This window comes from Mandrillus leucophaeus, unplaced genomic scaffold (assembly GCF_000951045.1).
Source record: "Mandrillus leucophaeus isolate KB7577 unplaced genomic scaffold, Mleu.le_1.0 Scaffold279, whole genome shotgun sequence".
Classification (NCBI taxonomy): Eukaryota; Metazoa; Chordata; class Mammalia; order Primates; family Cercopithecidae; genus Mandrillus; species Mandrillus leucophaeus.
The window spans coordinates 1,751,439-1,776,628 of NW_012102909.1; positions in this window are offsets into that span (position 1 = coordinate 1,751,439).

A 25,190-nucleotide genomic window follows, 5' to 3' on the forward strand; every position below is an offset into this window, starting at 1 on the left:
AGATCCCATTTGTCTATTTGGGCTTTTGTTGCCATTGCTTTGGTGTTTTAGTCATGAAGTCCTTGCCCATGCCTAGGTCCTGAATGGTATTGCCTAGGTTTTCATGGTTTTAGGTCTAACATTTAAGTCATGCCTAACTAATTTTTAAATTTTTTGTAGAGACGTGGTCTCACTATGTTACCCAGGCTGGTCTCAAACTCCAGTCTCGAACTCCTGAGCTCAAGCAATCCTCCCACCTCAGCCTCCCAAAGTGCTAGGACTATAGGCATGAGCCACTGCACCTGACCTGCATTATTTTTTTAACCAGGACAACCAAGTAAAAGCTGTTATGAGAATGGGACATAGGAGAGGTAGATTTTGACTGGGAGGAAATTAAAACCCAATAAGAGACCTTACAAGAAGGACAGCCCTGATAAGGAAACGTGGAACCCTGCTTTAGGCAATACTAAGTGGAAGAAATAACTGAAGGAAATGGAACTTAAGCAATCCAATGTGGTAAATAACCGATAGAAAAGAGAAAATGATGCAATGACTGACAGCTCATTTTTTCTTTATTTCGTTTCATTCATTCACAGCCATTTTACTTGGAAATAAGAAAATGTATATGCAATATAAATATGCAAGTGAAGTACTGAGGACGATTTTCAGAATCTTGTTTGTAGATAATTACATCCAGGTGAGCCTCTTCTCCTGAATGTCACCTTGAATTATAAATGCCTCCCTCTCTTCTATCCTCTTAGGCAATGAGGATACATGGTGCAGAAGTTTTGAAATCAGCCATATCTGGCTGAAAGTCCTGAATCTGCCACTGAGTGGCTGTGTGACCTTAGGAAAGTCCCTCCACCTCTCTAAGTTCAGTTTCTCCATCTGATTCATGGTAGTGGTAATGAGAGCTAACATTTTCCTGATCATTTTCTAGGTACCAATGTTGTAAACCATCTACATCGATCAGCTCTTTTCAACCTCATGACAAACTCATGTATATTGCTAAGGGTTGAATGGTATTCCCAAACATCTGCATGTTGAAATGCTAACCCCCAGTAGCATAGAATGTGGCCTTATTTGGAAATAGGATTGTTGTGGAAGTAATTAGGTCATTTAAGATGACATTTTACTGGAATAGGATGAGCCCCTAATCCAACATGACAGGTATTCTTACAAAAACGGGAAATTTAGGCTGGGCGCAGTGGCTTATGCCTGTAATCCCAGCACTTTGGAGGCTAAGGCAGGCAGATCATGAGGTCAGGAGTTTGAGACCAGCCTGGACAATATGGTGAAACCCTGTCTCTACTAAAAACACAAAAATTAGCCAGGTGTGGTGGTGTGCACCTGTGATCCCAGCTACTCAGGAGGCTGAGGCAGGAGAATTTCTTGAACCCGGGAGGCAGAGGTTGCAGTGAGCTGAGATCATGCCACTGTACTCCAGCCCGGGCGAGAGAGCAAAACTCTGTCTCAGAAAAACTAAAATAAAATTTAAAAATTTTTTTAAAAAAGGAAATTTGTACACAGAGACACACACATAGGGAGAATGCCACGTAAAGATTGAAACTATTTTGCCACAAGCCAAGAACTCCCAGAAGCTAGGAGAGAGGCAGGAAACAGGTGTTTCCCTGGAACCTTCAGAGGGAGCACAACCCTGCTGACACCCTGATCTTGGACTTCCAGCCTGCAGAGCTGGGACAATAAATTCCTGTTGGTGAAGCCACTTGGTCTGTGGTACTTTGTTATGGTAGCCCTAGCAAATACATACAGTCATGCATGGTATAACAGCATTTCCATCAGTGCAAATCATATGTTCAATGATGGTCCCATAGATAAACAGTACTGTATTTTTACCGTACCTTTTCTATGTTTAGATATGTTTGGATAAATACCTACCATTGTGCTATAACTGCCTACAGGATTCAGCACAGTAACATGTTGTACAGGTTTGTAGCCTGGGCATAATAGACTATACCCAATAGCCTAGGCGTGTAGTGGGCTATAGCCACTAGGTTTGTATAAGTACACTTCTTGATGTGCATGCAATGGCAAAACCGCCTAATGACACATTTCTCAAAACATATCCCCTTTATTAAGCAACCTGTGACTATATATATAGTCAGCCCTCCATTTCCACAGTTCCACATTTGCAGATTTAATTAACCATAAATCAAGCATTCAGAAAAACAAAACAATAAAAAATACAAATTTGAAAAACTATACAGTATAGCAAGTACTTACATAGCATGTACATTGTATTAGGTATTATAAGTAATCTAGAAATGATGTAAAGTGAGGATGTGCATAGGTTTTAAGCAAATACTAAGCCTCTTTTTTTTAATTTGAGGGAGAACCTCCTCTGTTGCTCAGGCTGGAGTGCAGTGGCACAATCTCAACTCACTGCAACCTCCACCTGCTGGGCTCAAGTGACCCTCTCTGCCTCAGGCTGCCAAGTACCTGGGATGCCAGGTGCTCACCACCACACCTGGCTAATGTTTGTATGTTTAGTAGAGACGAGGTTTTGCCATGTTGCCCAGACTGGTCTTGAATTCCTGGGCTCAACTGATCCAACTGCCTCAGCCTCCCGAAGTGTTGGGATTACAGGTTTGAGCCACTGTGCCTGTCCTAAGCCATTTTATATAAGGGACTTAAGCACTGATAGACTTTGATATCCATGGAAGATCCTGGAACCAATCCCCCCATAGATACTGAGGGACGACCATATGTATATGTGTGTTATTACATTTCCGTTTTACAGATAAGAAAAACAAAACCCAAGAACTTAAGGTCACACAGTAAGTAAGTGAGCTGAGAATTAAACATGATCAAAACCTTTACCTTAACGCTTACATTACATGGTAGTGGTACTTCACTTGGTAGGATTGTCATAAAGACCAAGTGAGATAATTCATGCAAAATGTTTAGCTCTGTGACTAGTACACATTAAGCACTCAACACATTTAGCTACTATTGTTTGTTGTGATCGTTCTATATCCAGAATTATACATTTATTATTCATCACAAATTCTGCAATTGAGGTTGTATTATTCCCATATTATAGATTTTTAAAAAGTAAGACTCAGAATTAATGACATGACTGGGATTTCAAAGCAAGTTCTTGCTCCAAAGAACTGTCTTGTTCCAAATCCAAAGTAAACCACCCCTATTTTCTATTTATTAATCTCCTTCTAACTCTATTCTAGAAAAGAATTTCAATCTGCCCTTGTTGAAAAAATTCCAGACAAGCTAGATTGTGGTGGTTCTTTTGGAGGATTATGATGAGAGACAGGTGAAGAGGACCCCACCCCTGAGATGAAATGGGTCTGGCAGGCCTCGAAGCTGCTTGGATCTCTGCAGGTCTAAGTACTAGTTTACATGAATTATAATAGAGTTAGGCCTGGCTAGAGGACCCTACCAGAGGATATAAACTAAAACCCATTATGCTACTAAAAATAAACTACCAGAATTGAGTCAGAGAAAAATCTCTCCATTAAACAGGGCTTGATGAAATTCTCACAAAAGTTCAACTCAAGACCCAAAAGACACAAGCAATGAGAAAAAGATAAACAAATTTGACTCAAATACAATTTTAAAAATATTTTTAAGCAGAGGAAACTCTAACTAAGGCATCATAGGCAAATGCAGCCTGGGAGTTGGCATTCGCAGTGAGTATGACCGACAAAGAAGTGGTATCCGGAAAACGTTTTTAAAGCTCTACAAGTCAGTAAAAATAAGAAAAGCGGCTCATCAGGAAAAACTGGGCCCAGATGTTCAGGCCTCCACCATAAGATCACAGGAGGGTTTGCATTTCACATCCTGTTTCTCAAGAAATAGGGCCTACGCTTCTGTATTAGTCCTTTTTCACACTGCTATAAAGATACTACTCAAGACTGCGTAATTTGTAAAGGAAAGAGGTTTTTAATTGACTCACGGTTCCACTTGGCTGGGGAGGCCTCATGCAACTTATAATCATGGCGAAAAGGGAAGCAGCAGGGGAGAGAGATAGTGTGAGAGCGCAAGAAAAGCTACCATGTATAAAACCATCAGATCTCATGAAAACTCACTATCACAAGAACAGCATGGAGGAAACCACCCCCGTAATCCAATCACTTCCCTCCCTCCACACATAGGGATTACAATTTGAGATGAGATTTGGGTGGGGACACAGAGCCAAACCTTATCACCGTCAACCGAGCAATCTGCTCCTAGGTGTACATACCCTAACCCTCCAGGAGACACGAATCAGAATGTTCCCTGCAGCATTATTTGCAATAGTGAGCAATAAAAACACTTAGATGGATAAACAAATGGTGGCATATTCATAAAAATGAACTAGAGATAGTGATATCTGCATGGATAAATCTCATATTCAATTTAAAAAAGCAAATGGCATTTATTATATCATTTACAGTATATAAAGTTTACAAAGATACAAAACAATGTTATATATTGTTTAGAGCTAACAGGATATGTGTAATCAATCTATGAATATATACAGAAACATGGTAACACCAACCTCAAACTAGATGGGAGGGCAGGTAATGGGATGGGGAGGGGATACAGGGAGTTTTAAATGCATTGTTTTAAATACCTTAAGCTAGATGGTGGGTGCATCGGTATCCATTAAATTATTCTCTAGGCTGGATGCAGTGGCTTATGCCTGCAATCCCAGCACTTTGGGAGGCCAAGGCGAGCAGATCACTTGAGGTCAGGAGTTCGAGACCAGCCTGGCAAACATGGTGAAATCCCGTCTCTACTAAAAATACAAAAATTAGCCAGGTGTGGTGGCATGTGCCTGTAATCCCAGCTACTCAGGAGGCTGAGGCAGGAGAATCCCTCAAACCCAGGAGGCAGAGGTTGCAGTGAGCCAAGATTATGCCACTGTACTCCAGTCTGGGCAACAGAGCAAGACTCCATCTCAAAAAAAAAAAAAAAAAAGGCCGGGGACAGTGGCTCACACCTGTAATCCCAGCACTTTGGGAGACAGAGGCAGGCAGATCGCTAGGTCAGGAGATCAAGACCATCTTGGCTAACACGGTGAAACCCTGTTTCTACTAAAAATACAAAAAAATTAGCCAGGCATGGTGGCGGGCGCCTGTAGTCCCAGCTACTCAAGAGGCTGAGGCAGGAGAATGGTGTGAACCCAGGAGGCGGAGCTTGCAGTGAGCCAAGATCACACCACCGCACTCCAGCCTGGGCGACAGAGCAAGACTCCGTCTCAAAAAAAAAAAAAATTAAAAAAAAAATAAATTATTCTCCAAACTTTTAGTAAGTCTGAAATGTCTCATAATTAAAAAAATGTAAAAATTTTTCTAATGAGAATTGTAGGGCCAGAGGCACAGAGGGTTCCTGGGGAAAGAATGTTCAATAAACGGCAAGCAGCACCTTTTTCCTGTGTCCAGTCTATTGGTCCTGCCAGGTGCCAGGAGCTGGAGGGTGATGAAAATGTTCAGACTCATCGCTGCCCTCAGACTGCTTGTGATCTAACTGGATAAGAATAAAATCAGTGGCAATGCCAGTCAAGAGTGAAGCAACAAGGCCACAACAATATATGGCAGTTGCTCACCAGTCACCAGCCCACAGGAGCAGAGGCTCCTGGGACATCTGGCCACAGAGAAGTCAACACAACTGGCCCCTAAGCTGCAAGCTTCTTAAAGACATTTGAGTCCCTGTTCCCTCCCTACCCACATCTCCTTACCTTTTATGGTTGGTTACATTTTTTGTTTTGTTTTGTTTTGTTTTGTTTTGTTTTAGAGACAGAGTCTCGCTATGTTGCCCAGGCTGGTCTCAAACTCCTGGGCTCAAGCAATCCTCTCTCATCAGCCTCCCGAGTGGCCAGGATTACAGGCACATGCCGTGCTGTTGGTGAAATTTTAATTTTTTATTTTTAATTACGATATATTTCAAGCGTATGAAAAGGCACAGATGTAATGAACACCCAAGGACATCCTAGACAACAGATATTAACATCATTTGCATTTGTTTCAGATATATTTTGTAATATATCAACATAGATGGAGCAAATCCTCACACCCTGACCCCAAGTCTTCCCCTTCCTTCCCACTCCGAAGGGAACCACTGTCCTAACACTATTTCTCTCTCCCATGCATACTTTTGGATCTATAAACACAGAATATTGTAAGACAATGTAGTAAAATAATGGATTTCACACTTTTTACCACACTCAATCCATGAAAAGCATTTTATACGTTGACCCTGTAAACATGCACGCACACACACGTGTGTGCATATACGTAGACATATATACCTGTGTATGTGAGCACATATGTAATCTGAAACAAAATTTTCATGAAATAACACTCTTAATTACTTGCAGTACGTTCCGATATTTTTTCTTTTTCTTTTTCTTTTTTTTTTTTTTTGGAGACGGAGCCTTACTCTGTAGGCCAAACTGGAGTGCAGTGGTGCAATCTCGGCTCACTGCAACCTCCGCCTTCCAGGCTGAAGTGATTCTCGTGCCTCACCCTCCCGAGCAGCTGTGACTACAGGCACACACCACCACAACCAGTTAATTTTTTGTATTTTAGCAGAGATGAGGCTTCACTATGTTGCCCACGGTAAGTGCTGGGATTACAGGCATGAGCCACCGCGCCTGGCACTTTTATTTTTTTTCTTTTTGAGACAGAGTCTTGCTCTGTCACCCAGGCTGGAGTGCAGTGGCATGATCTTGGCTCACTGCAAGATCCACCACCTGGGTTCATGTCATTCTCCTGCCTCAGCCTCTCGAGTAGCTGGGACTACAGGCACCAGCCACCATGCCTGGCTTTTTTTTTTAGTAGAGACAGGGTTTCACCGTGTTAGCCAGGATGGTCTTGATCTCCTGACCTCGTGATCCGCCTGCCTCGGTCTCCCAAAGTGCCATCGTGCCCGGCCCTTTTATTATTATTATTGTTTTTTTTTTTTTTTTTAAGATAGTCTCACTCTGTTGCCTACGCTAGAGGGCAGTGGCATGATCTCGGCTCACTGCAACCTCTACTTCCTGGGTTCAAGCGATTCTCCTGCCTCAGCCTCCCCAGTAGCTGGGATTACTGGCATACCCCACTACTCCCAGCTAATTTTTGTATTTTTAGTAAAGATGGGGTTTCACCATGTTGTCCAGGCTGGTCTCAAACTCCTGACCTCAAGCAATCCACCTGCCTCAGCCTCCTGAGTAGCTGAGATTACAGGTGTGAGCCACCACACCCGGCCTGATATTTTCTTTCTATTCTAATTTTATTTTATGATGTTGGCAGAAACCCACTAAATTGATTTCATAACCTACAGATAATTAACAATTTTTTTTTTTTTTTTGAGATGGAGTCTCACTCTGTCACCCAGGCTAGAGTGCAGTGGCACGATCTCAGCTCACTGCAACCTCTGCCTCCCAGGCTCAAGCGATTCTCCTGCCTCAGCTCCCGAGCAGCTGGGACGACAGGCAAGTGCCACCATGCCCGGCTAATTTTTTGCGTTTTTAGTAGAGGCGGGGTTTCACCATGTTGGCCAGGCTGGTCTCAAACTCCTGACCTCAGGTAATACGCCCGCCTTGCAAAGTGCTGGGGCATGAGCCACCATGCCTGGCCCATAATTAACAATTTGAATGAAAAATAGTTTTCCATTATAATCCTATTTTACAGCTTATTCTTTCACTCCTAATATTTTGAAAAACATCCATTTCGAACATGGAGATCTAGTTCGTTCATTTTAGCATATGCATGATACTTGATATTTTATTCTCTTATTTATGGATAATTAGATAATTTATATTTCATATATTTTCACTATTCCAAGATGTCCTACAGTGAATTTTCTTGCACATAAATACAAAAGTTTTTCTAGAATACATACCTGGAGTGAAGTTATTTGAGTTAAAGCTTGTACCTCTTCAACAGTAGTAAATAACTGTTAAATTTCCCAAGAAATTGGGGTATGAATTTACATTGCCTTCAGCACTAACAAGAAGTATTTCCCCCATCTTAACCATCACTTAGTGCTATTAGACCTTTTTTTTTTTTTTTTTTTTTTTTGAGACGCAGTCTTGCTCTGTCACCCAGGCTGGAGTGCAGTGGTGCAATCTCAGCTCACTGCAACCTCTGCCTTCTGGGCTCAAGCTATTCTTGTGCCTCAGCCTCCCAAGTAGCTATGAATACAGGCAGGCCCCACCATGCCTGGCTCATTTTTGTTTTGTTTTCTTTTGTTTTCGAGACAGAGTCTTACTCTGCCGCCCAGGCTAGAGTACAGTGGTGCGATCTCAGCTCACTGCAACCTCCGCCTCCCGGCTTCAAGTGATTCTCCTGCCTCAGCCTCCTGAGTAGCTGGGATTACAGGCGCCCGCCACCATGCCTGGCTAATTTTTGTATTTTTAGTAGAGACAGGGTTTCACCATGTTTGCCAGGCTGGTCTCAAACTCCTGATCTCAAGCGATCAGCCCGCCTTGGCCTCCCAAAGTGCTGGGATCATAGGCATGAGCCACCACGCCCAGCCGTTGCTTTAAATTTTTGTCAATCTGATAGTGGGAAATGTTTTTTTCTTTTATTTTGCATTTCCCTCCTTACTAACAAAGTAAGCTGCTTTTCATGTGGCTATTGCCCCCTCAATCTTTTCTTTGAATTGCCCATTGGATTGCCTGTATCTTTAGCATTAATTTTTAAGAGTTTCAATATATTCTGCACACTGATTTTTATTAGCTATATATACTGCAAGTATCTTCCCATTTCATGAAGTCAGATTTATCAAATTTCTTTTTTGCCTATGCTGTCCAGTTTAAAACATTTTCCATATCCTGAAGTTATAATTAGTCTATATTTTCTTAACATTTTAAAATTTTACATTCTATACTTAGATTTTAATCCAGCTGGAATTGTGTATGTATGCATGTACACACGTGTGTATGTATAGTGAGGTGGGAATCCTATTTTTTCTTTTTTCATAGTTTATTGTTCAAGACCAATTTATTAAATATTCTTTCTTCATGCTGCTTTGAATGCTCCTTTTGTCATAAACCAAATTCTTAATATACATAAGTCTTTTTCTACACTCTCCAGTCTGTCCCACTGGTAGCTTTTCCTATTTCTATGCCAATATTACACTGTTTAAGTTTCTACAGCTTGTAAAATGTTTTGAAATCTGAGAGGGCATATTTCTCATTACCAGCATTATCATGATTAAGATTTTTGAAATTTATTACTGTTTCCTCTTTTATATGAATTTTTGGACCTATTTTGTCAAGTTCCGTGAAAAATTCTTGGGCATTTTTGTTGGAATTGAATTAACTTTGATTTGGACAAAAACTGACATTTTATGTATCAAGATTTTTTTCCATGAATATATTTTGTCTCCCAACTACCCGGTCTTGTTCTACGTCTTTCAAAAAATTGTTTTCATCTTTTCTTTAAAGGTCTTATCCTCATATTTCTTTCTAGAAGTTCATAGTGTTTTCATTGTATTTTTTATTGCTATATAATAGACGTGCATATTGTTTTTGTTGTTGCTATTGTTATTTTAAATGTTAGTCATAGGGACTAACAAGAAAGTGGACTCTACAGTCTCTACAGCAACACGGGAGTGGAGGAGGCAAAGTTCACTCTGACTCATCATGTTGACGGTGGCTGATCGTCAGGCACGTTTAGTACCGAAGTTCTCGAACATGGATGCTTGAATGTACACCCTGCACGATTTCCTTGTAATGTTCTTTTTCCATCCCATGACTCTACTCAAATTCTCCATTCACTATCTCCCAAGGACCCTACTGGTACAATATTCTCAGTTCCTTCCATTATCATGTTGTTATAATAGAAATGTTATTTTTGTATCCTGGGTAACCCAATTTGGGGTCTGCATTGTTTTTCCTTCATGATAATCCTAATGCTAGCTGGCGTATTTTATAAGGCAATATCAACTGTACTAAGTTCAGTGGGCTGAAATATGCAAGAACAAGATGTAAGCATTCTGTTTCCTCTTTCCAAGGCCTATACTTTGGAGTTTTTTACTTCGAGTTGCTTTTTTTAGTGGCTGGTGGAGATGTTGCTGAATTGTTGGTGTTGTGTGTTTGTGTTTTATTTTGGTGACCTGTTACCCTCAGTTTTAGTCTACTTATTTCTAAAATCTGAACATAAACACAAAAATGTTTTATTGTCAATGTTACTCCCATTCCTTTTCATAATGTATTATTCTTTCATTGTGACTTTTTTGTTTTTTATTTATTTGTTGAAACAGAGTCTTGCTCTGTTGCCCAGGCTGGAGTGCAGTGGCACAATCACGGCTCCTTGCAGCCTTGACCTCCTGGGCTCACGCGACCCTCCCATGTCAGCCTACTGAGTAGCTGGGACTACAGGTGTATACCACAACACCAGCTAGTTTTTTATTTTTTGTAGAGATGGGGCCTCCATATGTCACCCAGACTGGTCTCCAACTCTTGGGCTCAATTGATCCTCCTGCCTCGATCTCCCAAAGTGCTGGGATTATAGGTGTGAGCCACCACACCCAGCCTTTGTATCTCTTTAATCATTTAAACATCCCTGTCTTTGATGGTCTCTTTCAAAATGTTTTTCTATGATCCAGAGTTTGGGGTTGCTGACCTCCCTACAAGTGTCTGAAAACTCTTGTTTACGGTGGGTCTATCAGATATATTGTAATTTTTAATGAAAGCTCATCTTCAACTGAGTTTGATTTTTCAATGGAAATGTTTTATGACCAGAGTGATTTTCCATCTATGTCAGCATGTATCCTCAGCAGTAACATTCATGGGCCCACTCTTCACATGCATCTCTTATTTTATGATGCTGGTAACTGAGAGACAGTATAAATTCAGTCTTCAAACCTCTCAAAGCATAAGCTTGGGATTTTACTTTCTCACAAAAGGATTTTATTTTTTCACCCAGAACCTAAGCACAAGCAAACTTTCCTGACATCTTCCCGATTCAATGGGTGGATTTTTTGTCCTAGTCCCTCTTTCCCTAGGAGTTCAGTCCTGCAATTGCTCCAGCTTTTCGCTTTCTTGTTTAGGCTCGTGCATGGCACTAGCCCAAGCCTCTGATTCTCATCTCTGCGTGGACCTTACGCCAGCCTAAGAACAGCACAGACAGACACATCCACACCCCAGGTCTGCTGTGGTGCTGCTCACCACTTCCAGCTATGTTTTTCCATTCCCTCTTCAGTCCCAGCAATTGGACTAATTTGGTTTCCTTTCATCCCGCATTTCTGTGTGTTTGGAGTAGGAGGGTTCCACATCAATCTGCTCCTCTCCAGCCCCCTTTTCCTCCGCAGAGGCCCTGAAAACCAACCAGGCCTTAAAACCTCTGATAGAAACCAGAATCAGATGCCTGTGGGGTCTAGGGTAAACCCTGCCTGCAGAAAGTATCTCCAGAATTTGGCTGAAATCTTTCTGGGAAGAAGAGACTGGGCTTGTTTGATTATTAACTGGACAATTTCTTGCTTAACAATTACCTTTCTGTTCTTGTGCTGAAACAGAACCAGAAAGCTTCTTCCCTGCCAATTTCAGGGATGAGATCATCTTTGCAAGGCCCTTGGAGAGACATTAAGTCAGGGATCTTTTGCAAAAGAAATGCATGTGGCATGTGAGATTTGAAAGAACTATGGGTCCTTTCCTTGACAAACAAACCCAATGGGGTTTTGTTGTTGTTGTTTTGGGTAGGAAGCTTCCCAGTTTTTTGTTTGTTTCGGCTTTTAAATAAAAATAGTGATGAGCCAGGGAGGTTGGCCCTTTGTGGAGGGAACACGTACCTACATGGGTGCAGGCTGAAGAGTCACAGCTGAATACTCTGGCAGTATTTGAAATTGTTTCTTTCAAACAGGATTGGTGTACAAAGTCAAGAGGAAAGTCAGCAAGTATCTCGGGAAAGGACAATCATGGAAAACAGAGCCCAGATTTTAAAGTCCGTGAGGGAGACACACACCTCACAGACTCTAAGTAATGGCTTTCTTCCACATACACATGAATGTTTAAAGACCAGTGAACACCACCCCTATGCACTCAGGCCTAAGCTTAATCAACCCAAGGCTAAGTGTGCAGAAATCTTAATACAATTCCTGGCTTTAGATTTACTGACATCTTCCCTCCATGGTCTTGCGCCAAGGAAAAGTTTGGGTAGTCTGTTATCCACACCTTGGTGTGAATTTAACCCAATGTATTATTTGTCCAAAGATGTTGTCTTTGAAGATTATAATCTCAGTGAGATAAAGATTTGCCTAAAATTATATAGTGCAGAGCAAGACCCTTCAACTCCGAATCCCAAGTTCTTTCCTTAGGGAAAACGGGATGGAGACTTTTCGCTGGGCTATGAGGTCCAGCCAAGCCTGCAGTCTCATGCTTTCTCAGACTATGGATGTGACTGCTCTGAGCAAGCAGTGATGATAAACATGCCCAGGGTCCATTTCTGCCACCTCAGCCTCTGAATTCACGTCTCCCACAAGTCACTTCTTTCCTCTAACGGACTTCTACTTCATGATAAAATGTTTTTAGGGAACCATTAGCCAATTCCTTGCTATCCCTTAGGGATCTTTCAGCATCCAGGGGAAACAACCAAAGGAATTTTCCTCAAACAATTTCATTTACATCAGTCCAAATCCCAATGTACTAAACTCTCAGCAGGGTGTTAATCTCACTAAGAGCTTCTGTAAAGTTGCTGGAACCCCGTCCACAATTTCTGCTGACGGGTAGGTCTGTGGGCCCATGTTTGTAACGCATGACCCCACCTCATCCTGAGGTCAGCCAGAGCCAACAGTCAAACCACATGAGGATTCACGTGCTTCATCCCTCACCAGATACCAGTTAGGAACAGATGAGGGCCGACAGAGAGATCCTGGAGGACAAGTAATGACCCCACAAAGGCAAAGACCCTCACAATTACAATGCATTTGGTGTTGACTGCTGCCACAGAAGTGGTTGTGAGGGTAGAGGGAACGAGCAAATGCATGAAGGGTAGCCACATGGTGAGAGCAATTAGGAACCATGTAACATGGTGTCTTAGTCTGTTTGGGCTGCTGTAACAAAATACCACAAGCTGGGTAATTTATGAACAACAGAAAATGTATTGCTCACGGTTCTGGAGGCTGAGAGGTCCAAGACTGTGGCACCAGCAGACTCAGTGTCTGGTGAGGGCTCTCCACCTTGTTGCTGCGTCCTCACGTGGTGGAATGGGTGAGGCAGCTCCCTTCAGCCTCTTTTATAATGCCTCTAACCCCAATCATGAGGGCTCTGACCTCATGACCTAATCACTTTCCAAAAGGCCCACCTGTTAATACTATCACATTGGAGATTAGCATCCAACGCATGATTTTTAGGGGCATATCAACATTCAGGTCATAGCACATGGAAAAGGCCGCCTGGCTTACCTCACTTTCCATTTTTCTCCAGATACTTCTTTTTTATTTTATTTTTGAAATAGGATCTCTCATTCTTCGCCTAGGCTGGAGTGCAGTGGTGCAATCACAGCTTATTTGCAACCTTGACCTCCCGGGCTCAGGTGGTCCTCCTACCTCAGCCTCCCAAGTAGCAGAAACTACAGGTGCATGCCACCATGCTCAGCTAATTTTTTGTATTTTTAGTAGACATGGTGTTTCACCATGTTGCCCAGGCTGGTCTTCAACTCCTAGACTCAAGAAATCCACCCACCTCGACCTCCTAAACTGCTGGGATTATAGGCATGAACCACCATGCCTGGCCTTCTCCAGATATTCCTGATTTTCCTCCTTATAACAGCTTAACTTACCACACCTGCCCTTTGCTCCTTCACTCGCAGGTGGAGATCTGCCTCCTCCGTCAGTGAAAAGATGATCACCCAAGAGGAGATCAGCTGGTACCCTTCCCTGTGCCAAGTCCTTGTTTCATCACTCGCTATCCCTTCCTTCTCATCTGCTATAAAGAAAACATGCCTCCTCCTTTCCAAAGCTGAGTCTTCCATGTCTTGTGTTGATCCTGAGGCCTTGGAACTCTGCGATTCTTCATCCATCATCCACTCTCCCTCTTTTGCATCTTCAATCTCTCCATCTCTGACAGGGCCTTCCTCTCTGCCTGCAAATGTACTCCAGGGTCTCCAATCCCAAATCCCTTTCCTCAATCCCAGTGTTCACTCTGGCTACTGCCTGGCTTCCCTCATTCTCTTCATAGTCCAACTTTTTGGAGGAGTCGTCTAATACTTTCTCAAGCCTCATTCATCTCTCAGTTCACTATGCCCATCATATTGGGAATATTTTGAGAATTGCCCTTGGGAAACAGAGCTCTCAACTGCAAAATCGGATGTCCTAGTTCCAATTCCTTCTCTTGCAACATCTAGCATTGTCGACCATGTCCTCTCTATTGGTCATTGCCAAACACAACACAGATGGCACATACAAGCTGGTTGCTCTGCCCAAACCAGCCCATACCTCTATTCCTTGTTAGTCCCCTCACTAACAAGGAATGGTGCAGTATAGAAGGGCCAGTAACAGAGAAAAGCTACCAACACCAGAGAGAGGGAGCTATGTTGAGAAGAACCCCCACTCCAACAAGCTGGGGCCTGCATTGGAGGGTAAGGGCCAGGGAAATACACACCCCAACCCACTCGTCTCCTTCCAACACCCTCCTGCAGGGCTCCCCATTGGCTTGAACCCAACCAGAGTCCAGAAGGTGAGAGAGGCATTGCTGACAGCTCTAAAGGTGCTCCCCCCGGGCTGCCGAGCACAGTGAGAAGAGCTGGGAGTGGCAGATCTCGAGGTAAGCAGGAGGAAGCAGCACACCCCACTCTTCCTACTGATTCTTCTCGCTTGGTTTTTGTCACACTGACTCTTCTGGAAAAATCAGAGTGCCTCAAATGCAACACATCCAAAATAAAACTCATCTCCTCCCCTCACACTTTCGCCCACATTTCCACTCTCCACTAACGGCAGGCACCTGTACTTCTTCACATCCTTGACAGCCTTGCATTAGAGACGTCTCCTGGGAGTTGGTTAGAAATGGGGACTCTCAGGCCCTACCCAGACCTACTGGATCAGAATCTGCATTCTAATACCACACCCGGAGGCTCATGCACGTGTTAAAATCTGAAAGTGTTAGTTAAAGTACATTTCACAACCACTCCTCCTTTCCTTTTCACATTGTGTTAGCACATGCCAAAGTCAGAGGCTTAATATTAAAACAGAAAGAAGTGTCAGGCGCAGTGGCTCACGCCTGTAATCCCAGCACTTTGGGATGCCGAGGCGGGTGGATCACCTGAGGTCGGGGATTTGAGACCAGCCTGACCAACATGGAGAAACCCCATCTCTACTAAAAATACAAAATTAGCTGGGCGTGGTGGCACATGCCTGTTAATTCCAGCTACTCAGGAGGCTGAGGCAGGAGAATCGCTTGAATCCAGGAGGCCGAGATCGCACCATTGCACTCCAGCCTGGGCAACAAGAGCAAAACTCCGTCTCAAAAAAAAAAAAAAGCAGAAAGAATTACATTAATGGGGGCCTTGTGGAATCCTCCATAACCCCCATTTATTGCTTTGGACTTTGTCAGAGGATGCTGCTTTAAGGATTGTGTGCTTGTGGACTTGACTTTGTGCCTTCTTACTGTTTTATGAAATCCATACCTATCCCCTTGTTCCTTCTTGCCTTTACCCTTGGAAGATCATGAAAGGCACCTAGATTGCCCTTTTTGTGTAAAAAATAAAACACTATGTTGAATCTTCACCATCATTTGAAAATGTTTCAGATGACATTTGCCATGTAGAAATACGTCACCCAGTTCAATCATGTCAGGAATTGTATCTGTCCAAGTGTCAGTTTCCTCATCTACAAAATGGGGAAACCACAGTAACTCCTTTATAAGTGTCTATAAGGATTAAATGTGGCAAAATATGTAAAATATGCCCTCCAAATGGACAATGTTCAAATATTCATTGAATAAAAAAAAGGAAGGTATTTAACATATCTGAGGTCAGGTGCGGTGGCTCACGCCTGTAATCCCAGCACTTTAGGAGGCCAAGGCAGGTGGATCACCTGAGGTCAGGCGTTCAAGACCACCTGGCCAACGTAGTGAAACCCAGTCTCTACTAAAAATAAAAAAATTAGCCAGGAGGTGGAGGTTACAATGAGCAGAGACTGCGCCACTGCACTCTAGCCTGAGAAACAGAGTGAGACTCCGTCTCAAAAAAATTAAACAAAATATCTGAGCTTCAGTTTACTCAAATGTAAAATGAAGACTATAATTCCAAGTTCAGTAAATGTTCATTCTTATACTCTCCCGCAGCCCACACACATGCTCACACACGTACATACATGCACGCTCATGTGTGGACACACACACAGGCATGCACACAGGCGCACACATGAGCACAAGCACGCACATACACATGCATGCACACAATCAAAACCACATGCACATACACCACGCACAGAACAGCAGGAACTCTAGCTGCTTTCCCCTGATGTCTCCTGCTCGGCTGCCTGCCCTCTGGAATCACTCTCCTGGATGGCCGCAGAGCCTCCACCCAACACAGCCACCGCTCTCCAGGTACCTCCCCTCCAACCCTCTTTCCACACCAGCCACAGTGAGTTTTCTAAAATACAACCCTGACTGTTTCATGCTTGCTTGAAACCCTCACACTGCAGCTGGGCCAAACCCATTCTACACCCCCATACACATTATGTCTCCTGCCTGGTCCCCCCTCCTCTGAGCACCCACAGCAGGGGACACAAACCTCTGATATCACCCTGTCTTTCTCCCTTTAGACTGCAAGCGCTGCTCCAGGGCAAGGACCTGCCACATCTGATTTTGTGGTTTCAATGTCCACTACCCCAAAGGCCAGAGCACAGCCAGGGATCCAGAAACGCTGTTGCTAAATGCTGGTTACAGCAGAGCATGAGAGGTGCTGCCCTCCCACCCACCCAGTCAACGCAGCCCCAGGATCCCCAGAGCGCACAAGAGACACGAATTCTACCAGAAGGACCTCATCGCCTCCTGTTCCCAATGGCAAAGTGAGCACCCGGACATTTTAGGCCTTGTCCTGTGAGTTTGGAGCTGCAGCGCCGAGCACAGAATACACGGTGTGGTCCTCTCCAGATGCCGGCTCCTGTGTCTGCAGCAGCCCTTGAATGCCCCACCCAGAACTCCCTTGTTCAACCCTCCAGCCGTGCCTGTGCGGGGAGGCTCCTGAGCGATGCCCAACCCCTCCCTGCTGATCCCACACACATTTTCCTTCTCCTTCCTTCAAAGCAAAAAAACAACTGCCCTTTCCAAAAGTCAGGAATGCAGGGTGAGGGCGGGGGTTGCTTGACTGGAAATAAAGATCTAGACTCCCTTTCCATAGACTGAGCATGGCCCCATAAGCAGCACCTCCTGGGCACCCCACAGAGAGTAGGTCTGACCAAGATGCCACGTAGGTACCAGCATCACAGTGCCCCATGAGTGAATGGTCAAAGAGAGTGAAATGAGTAGAGGTGGACGTGAGTCAAAGCAGGCTCTATCATCACTGCTGCCTGCAGGGAGAGGCCACAGCCTGTCCTCTCCATCTGCCTCCTCTATGACAGGTCCCATCGATGCAAATGCTGTAACACCAACATCGAATTTACATTTACCTAGAGTAAGCCTGCAGTGGCCTGACACTGTGCAAGAGAATTGGGAGAGGGATAGAGGGAGGCTCCAAACATGAGGCCTGACCAGGTTTCTGCCCTCAAGTATCTGTGAGCTCTACCCAGGACTGTGCAGCAAAGTGAAGCTGAAAGAATTAGACAACAAGGCTTTCCCTGGCGAGGCTTCTGTCTCACTGCAGGCGGGGCGTAAGGCCCACATGAGGGCAATGAAGATCCCTATGAGGCAAGATGGAACCAGGAGCCAGACTGCAAGCCGCAGACGCTGCCTGCTCGCGAACTTCAGAGGAGAAAGGGAAGTCAGGCAGGAGGAGCCAGGAAGGTTCATGAAGGGGCACCTGCAAGGATGGATGGGCTGGTAGGATGCGCTTTTCAGATGGGGGACAGCACATGCAAAGACACAGAAGTGTGATTTGTCATGTGTGTCTGCAGGAAAGACAGACTGTCCCCACGGACATGGACGCTTGCTCATGGCATTGGTTAGGACTTATTTTGACTGATGATTCACTTTGAAATCAGCCCTGCCAGGGCTCCATGTGGCTTAGGAGCCTGGATAGGGTAAGTCGTCTTCCTTGCCCAGCCGTGTAAACAAACCACAGAGCAAGGCCAAGCCACCAGGGCGAGTCAGAGCAAGGAGAGGGAAGGCAGCCGTAAGAACCACTGCGCTTTTCCTCTTCAGAGGCCAAGGAGAAACCCTGACCCTTCACACATATGCGCAACTTCACCATCTGTGTCTGAAAATGCTGAAATCAACACAAGTGGGAAAGACAGCTACCGGGAAAGGCAGGGGGAACTGCGCAGACCTGTGTCTGCTTATTTCTCCACCTCCTAACCCCTGTTGATTTGACTGATTGACCAAAGTTCCCTGCAAGACGAAATATCCAAAGCCAAAAAGAACTCAGTGTCTATTTAGCAAGTGTGGTGGGAAGCTTCTAAAATGACTGCCAGTAACCCCCAGCTCCTGGTATTTGTGCCCTGGTTAGTCTCCTCCCCTTGCATGGGAGCTAGACCTATGGACCTGCTTCTGATCAAGAGAATACAGCAAAATCGTGCTTGGGGTGTAAAAGACTGACCACCCTCCCGCTCACACTCTCTCTGGCCCCTCCAGTGTGCCTGCTCTGGCTGCTACTGTGAGCTGCCCTACAGAGAGGCCCCCACGGCAGGGAACTGAGGTGGCCTCTGGCCAACAGTCAGCGATGAGCTGATTCTCTCCAACACTCAGCGAGTGCACTTGAAGGAGGATCCTGCCCTGGAGAGCCTTGAGATGACTGCAGCCCTGGCTGAGGCTTCAATTGCAGCTTGTGAGACCCTGAGCCAGAGAACTCTGTCAAGTCATTCTGTATTCCTATCCCACAGACACTGTGAGATAATAAATGTTATTTTGAACCACTAAGTTTCAGGGGAATTTGTTATGCAGCAAGAGATAACAAATACCTTTGAATCAGGTTTTCGGGTCTAATAAACAAGATCTTGTGTGTGCCTGAGCTAATGGCTTATGGCTGATAGGATCAGAAATGTCCCCAAATCTCAGTCTCTTCCCCATCTTCATTGTTAATTAGCATGTCTCCTAATGAGTTATATTTTTATTTTTATTTTTATTTGAGACAGGGTCTTGCTCTGTCTCCCAGGCTGAAGTGCAGTAGTGCAATCAGGGCTCACTACAGCCTTGACTCCCTGAGCTCAAGTGATCCTCTCGCTTCAGCCTCCCGGCAGCTGGGACCACAAGCGCACATTACCATGCCTGGCTAATGTTTGTATTTTTTGTAGAGACAGGGTCTCACTCTATTGCCCAGGCTGCTCTTGAATTCCTGGCCTCAAGTGATGCTCCAGAGTTGGCCTCTTGAAATGCTGGAATTACAGGCATGAGCCACCTTGCCTGGCCAAGAACTGCTTTATATTTTGTTTGTAGACGTGCCGGGTGAAGCAGAAATTTCTACATGACACCAGACTTTTTCATATGTAGGCAGACACTACAAGTCCCTTTGGAGTAAATCTTTCTCCTCACAGGAATCAGCGGACTCACAGTCCTAGGCTGGGGTCAGAGTCAACAACAGCTGACCAGGAAGGATGCTGGTTCATACGTCCTCCCCCAGGGAAGCTCCTGGTCCTGAGGAAGGGTGTGACAGAACCCTGGGTGCTTGACAAGGCTTTCCCCACCCTGAGACTCCTTGACAGGCAGTGTTCTGGAGGAGGGTAGAGCAGCGTGCCCTTGTCCCAAGGGCAGAGCCCAACCTCTTGTCCCAAATCTGGCAACATGGACAGGATGGTCTTCCCCCAAGATCAAAGCAGGAAAAGACACCAAGGACTCTGAAAAGGAACTTAGGAGGGAAAGAGAAAGGAGGTGTTTTGTTTGTTTTTGGAAGGGCGGGGGATGATGATCTGGACTTGATAAGGAAGCCCAGGGTGGTGGAGAAGCCTGGGCCCCCTGGACCTGGGGTTGAGACCAGAACCTTCCAAGACCCTCCCATTCCAGAGGGACGTGGAGCTCTGGGCACTCCCGTCTTGGCAAGGTGTGAGGCTTTGCAGGCCAGTGACAAAGCTTGTGAATGTGACCTCAGAGAGGTAACACGTAGAGCCCAGCATGGGACTTCATGAGTTCAGTTCTAGGCATAGAGCTTAAGGTGACATCCAAGCCAAATGTCCAATGCTTGAACAAACAAGCCTTGTAAGTATGAGGGTTCAAAACTGAAGATAAGGAGTTTTTTATTATGGTAACATACATATAACATAAAATTTACCATTTTAAGTCAGACAGGGTGGCAGATAGTTCCAATTACTCAGGAGGCTGAGGTGGGAAGATTGCTTAAGCCCAGGAGTTCGAGACTAGCCTGGGCAATATAGTGAGATTCTGTCTCAAAAAAAAAAATACCATTTTAACCACTTTTAAGTGTATAGTTCAGTAGTGTTAGTATATTCACACTATTGTGCAACCGTCACTACCATCCACCTCCAGAACTCTTCATCTTGCCAAACTGAAAAGTCTGTCTGTACTCATTAAACAATAACTCCCCATTCCCCCCTCTCTCCAGCCCCTGGTAACCTCTCTTCTACCTTCTACTTTATTCTCTATGAATTTGCCTGTTCTAGGTACCTCGTATAAGTGGAATCATACAATATTTGTCCTTGACAGACACAATATCTGTCTGACTTGTTTCATTTAGTATGATGTCTTCAAGGATCATCCATGTCGTACCATGTGTCAGAACTTCATTGCGTTTTCAGGCCGGGTGCAATGGCTCACACTTGTAATCCCCGCACTTTGGGAGGTCGAGGCGGGAGGATCACCTGAGGTCAGGAGTTCAAGACCAGCCTGGCCAACATGGTGAAACCTCGTCTCTACTAAAAATACAAAAATTAGCCAGGCATGGTGGCGGTCACCTGTAGTCCCAGCTACACGGAGGCTGAGGCAGGTGAATTGCTTGAACCCAGAAGGCGGAGGTTGCAGTGAGCCAAGATGCCATTGCATTGTGCCATTGCACTCCAGCCTGGGCAACAGAGCAAAAACTCCGTCTCAAAAGAAACAAACAAACAAAAAACACTTCTATTCCATTGCATGCATACACACCTTTTGTTTATCCATACATCTGTTAATGGACATTTGGGTGGTTTCCACTTTCTAGCTATTATGAATAATGCTTCTATGAACATGGGTGCACAAATGTTTATTCAAGTCCCTGCTGTCAATTCCTTGGGGTATATACCGAGAAGTGGAATTGCCAGATCCTATGGTAATACTATGTTTAATTTTGGGTGAATCACCAGACTGCTTTTCATACACACTGCACCATTTTACATTCCCACCAGCAATGCACAAGAATTCCAAATTCTCCACATCTATACACTTGTTTTGAGTTTACTTAAAAGAATGGCCATCTTAAGGAGTGTGAAGTGGTTTTTATTTGCATTTCCCCAGTGATTAGTGACGTTTAGTATTGTTTCATGTGCTTATTGGCCATTTGTATAAAAGATATGGATTTTTTTTTGAGTTGTCAGCAGATAGATGCCAATTAAAGTCATGAGTGGCACCCATGGCTGCTTTCCCATCCACTTATTACCTTCTCCTTCTTTCTTATTAACATCACGACCCCTGATTTTGTTTTGGTCTGCACTGTGCCCAGCTAAACGACTCATTTTGTATGACACTCTTGTACCTAGGGCAGGCCACAGGACCTGGTTGTGAAACGGGGGTGGAAGGCACCAGGAGGCCTCCTGAGATAACCTTTACAAAATGTAACAGACTCAGTCGGCACCCTACCTTTGCCTCCTGCCCTTTTCCCTTTTTCTTCCTCCTGCCTGGAATGTAGATGTGATGCCTGAGGATGTGGCAGCCATCTTGCACCACAGGGAAAATAGCCACACATTAAAGATGGCAAAGCAGAATAAAGAAGGGGCCTAATGAGCCCTGGACTTGGCTAGCCTGGAGACTCCCTGCTCCATTAGAAATTAACCTCCTATTTGTACTGGCCACTATTTGCTTGGTTTCTGTTACATGCAGCTAAACACAATCCTAACTGGTTTATCCTAGAAGTGGATCTGCTCAGAATAAGCGTAGGGAGTGGAAGGAGAAAATAACATGAGAGTGCTCTGTGAAATGCTGAGAGATAATACAAGGCAGAAAAGGGCCCAGTGTGGTGGCTCACACCTGTAACCCCAGCACTTTGGAAGGCTGAGGTGGGCGGATCACCTGAGGTCTGGAGTTCGAGACCAGCCTGACCAATATAGTGAAACCCCGTCTGTACTAAAAATACAAAAAAAAAAAAAAATTAGCCAGGCTAATTACAGGTGGGTGCCTATAATCCCAGCTACGCAGGAGGCTGAGGCAGGAGAATTGCTTGAACCCAGGAGGCAGAGGTTGCAGTGAGCTGAGATCACGCCATTGTACTCCAGCCTATGCAACAAGAGTGAAACTCCATCTCAAAAAAATAAATAAAGGAAGGAAGGAAGAAGAAGGCAGAAAAGGAGTCATTCATAGCAGGGGCTGACTATGAGCAACTATAATTAATGTGGAAAACATTACAGGCTATGAAAGCAAATAAATGAAGGACACAGAGTATTCCAGGAGAGAGTGTCAACATTGATGGGGGCCAGCCCCTCCACACCTGTGGGTGTTTCTCGTCAGGTGGAACAAGAGACTGAGAAAAGAAAGAGACACAGAGACCAAGTATAGAGAAAGAAAAGTGGGCCCAGTGGACTGGTGCTCAGCATATGGAGGACCCACGTTGGCACCGGAGGACCCACGCCAGCACCATCTCCGAGTTTTCTCAGTATTTATTGATCATGATCTCTACCATCTCAGAGAGGGGGATATGGCAGGACAATAGGGTAATAGTGGGGAGAGGGTCAGCAGGAGAACATGTGAACAAATGTCTCTGTGTCATAAACAAGGTTAAGAAAAGGTGCTGTGCTTTGATGTGCATACACATCAACATCTTGGTACATTAAAGAGCAGTACTAGTCTCACCTGCAGCCTTAAGGTGGTTTTCTCCTATCTCAGTAAATAGAACATACACCGAGACATTCCATTGCCCAGGGATGAGCAGGAGACAGATGCCTTCCTCTATCTCAGCTGCAAAGAGGCCTTCCTCTTTTACTAATCCTCCTCAGCACAGACCCTTTACAGGTGTCAGGCTGGGGGATAGTCAGGTCTTTCCCTTTCCATGAGGCCATATCTCAGACTATCACATGGGGAGAAACCTTGGACAATGTCTGGCTTTCCTAGGCAGAGGTCCCTGTGGCCTTCTACAGTGTATTGTGTCCCTGGGTACTTGAGATTAGAGAGTGGTGTTGAGTTTTAACAAGCATATTGCCTTCAAGCACTTGTTTAACAATGCACATCCTGCATAGCCCTAAATCCATTAAACCTTGAGTCAACACAGCACATGTCTCTATGAGCACAGGGTTGGGGCTACGGTTACAGATTAAAAGCATCTCAAGGCAGAAGAATTTTTCTTAATAGAGAACAAAATGGAGTCTCTTATGTCTACTTCTTTCTACATAGACACAGTAACAGTCTGATCTCTCTTTCTTTTCACCACAAACCTGCTGGAAGCTATAGAGACAGCCAGTAGGGGAGGCTCTGAAAAGAATGAATTCAACCAAAGGAGACCACTAGTCTCAGAAGAGTGTCAGGAAAGATCTGTACTGCCTAGGGTTGAGGGGTGAATGGGAGTGAGGAAAAAGGGAAAAGAGTTTAAGGAAGAGGAAGGGCAGGTGCTAACAAGGAGTGTGCAGCATGTACAGTCAAAGGAGGTGTTTTTTTAAATGAGAAGCCCATGACATGCTGATGGATAGAATCCAGAAGAGAGGCAGAGGCTGACAGTTTAGCAGATAACACAGAACTGTCTCCTTCCACAACAATAGAATCCCCTGGCTTTTAAGTGGGCATTTAGTTAACCAACTAGAATCTACATTACCCAGCTTCCCCTGGCTTTTAAGTGGGCATTTAGTTAACCAACTAGAATCTACATTACCCAGCTTCCCCTGGCTTTTAAGTGGGCATTTAGTTAACCAACTAGAATCTACATTACCCAGCCTGCCATACAGCTAGGTTGCTCATGTGACTTATTTTGAGCCAATGATATCTCAGCAAAAGTTAGGTGTGCAATTTCAAAGCTATTTCCCTGAAGACATCTGCTATGGACACATCCTCTCCCTTCCTGTTGGCTGGGAAATTGCAGCAACTGCTTTTGACCTTCAGATTTTAAGCAGACAAATTGTACTGTACGAAAATAATACCTTTTTCATTGAGATGGGGTTTCACTATGTTGCACAGGCTGGTCTCCAACTTCTAGCCTCAAGTGATCCTCCTACTTTGGCCTCCCAAACTGAAAATAATATCTACATAAAAAATAATTAAAATGAAATAGTGATCCTTCATTTATAACAATAAGGAAAGAAAAGAGTGGTTGCCATTTTTCAAGATCTATTTTGTAAAATAAAAAGCTGGGAAATTTTTATGAATCCCCAATTTTTTCCAAAATTTTCAGGGCTGAGAAATTAACAAGTCTGAGAACCATTGTATTCATTATCTATAGCTGTGTAACAAATTATTCCCAAATTTTGCAGTTGAAAATAGTAAACATTTATTTTCTCACAATTCCTGTGAGTCAAGACTCTGAACTGGTGTAGCTGGGTTCCTTGGGCTCAGGGTCTCTGATAAGACTACAGTCGGCTGGGATGTGGTCTCATCTGAAGGCTCACCTGAGGGAGGAGGGCTCACTTCCAAGCCCTTCATGTGGTTGTTGGCAGAATTCAGTTCTTTACAGGCTATTGAAACAAAGAACTCAGCTCCTTGCCTCATGAGTCTCTCCACAGGGCAGCTCACAACACAGTAACCAGCTTCCAGCAGAGTGAGCAAGTCAAAGAGCAGGAAAGGGCAAGCAAGATGGAAGACAGGGTCTTTTTAGTGGCCTACAGAGTCTCGTGCTGCCTGCTTCCTCCTCCCAGATGCAGTAGGGCCAGGTTTGGCAGGGTGGTGAGCCTTCTCCAGTGTGACAGGAGAAAAGGAGAGGCTAGGAGCCACCATGCCTCTTTGTGTAGGTGAGTTAATGGGAAGCTGAGGAATGGTGGACTGCTGGCTTTCATTTTCACCCCAAATTAGGGCAGCCACCCAGAATTGAGGGCAGGCAGTTGGGGAAGGG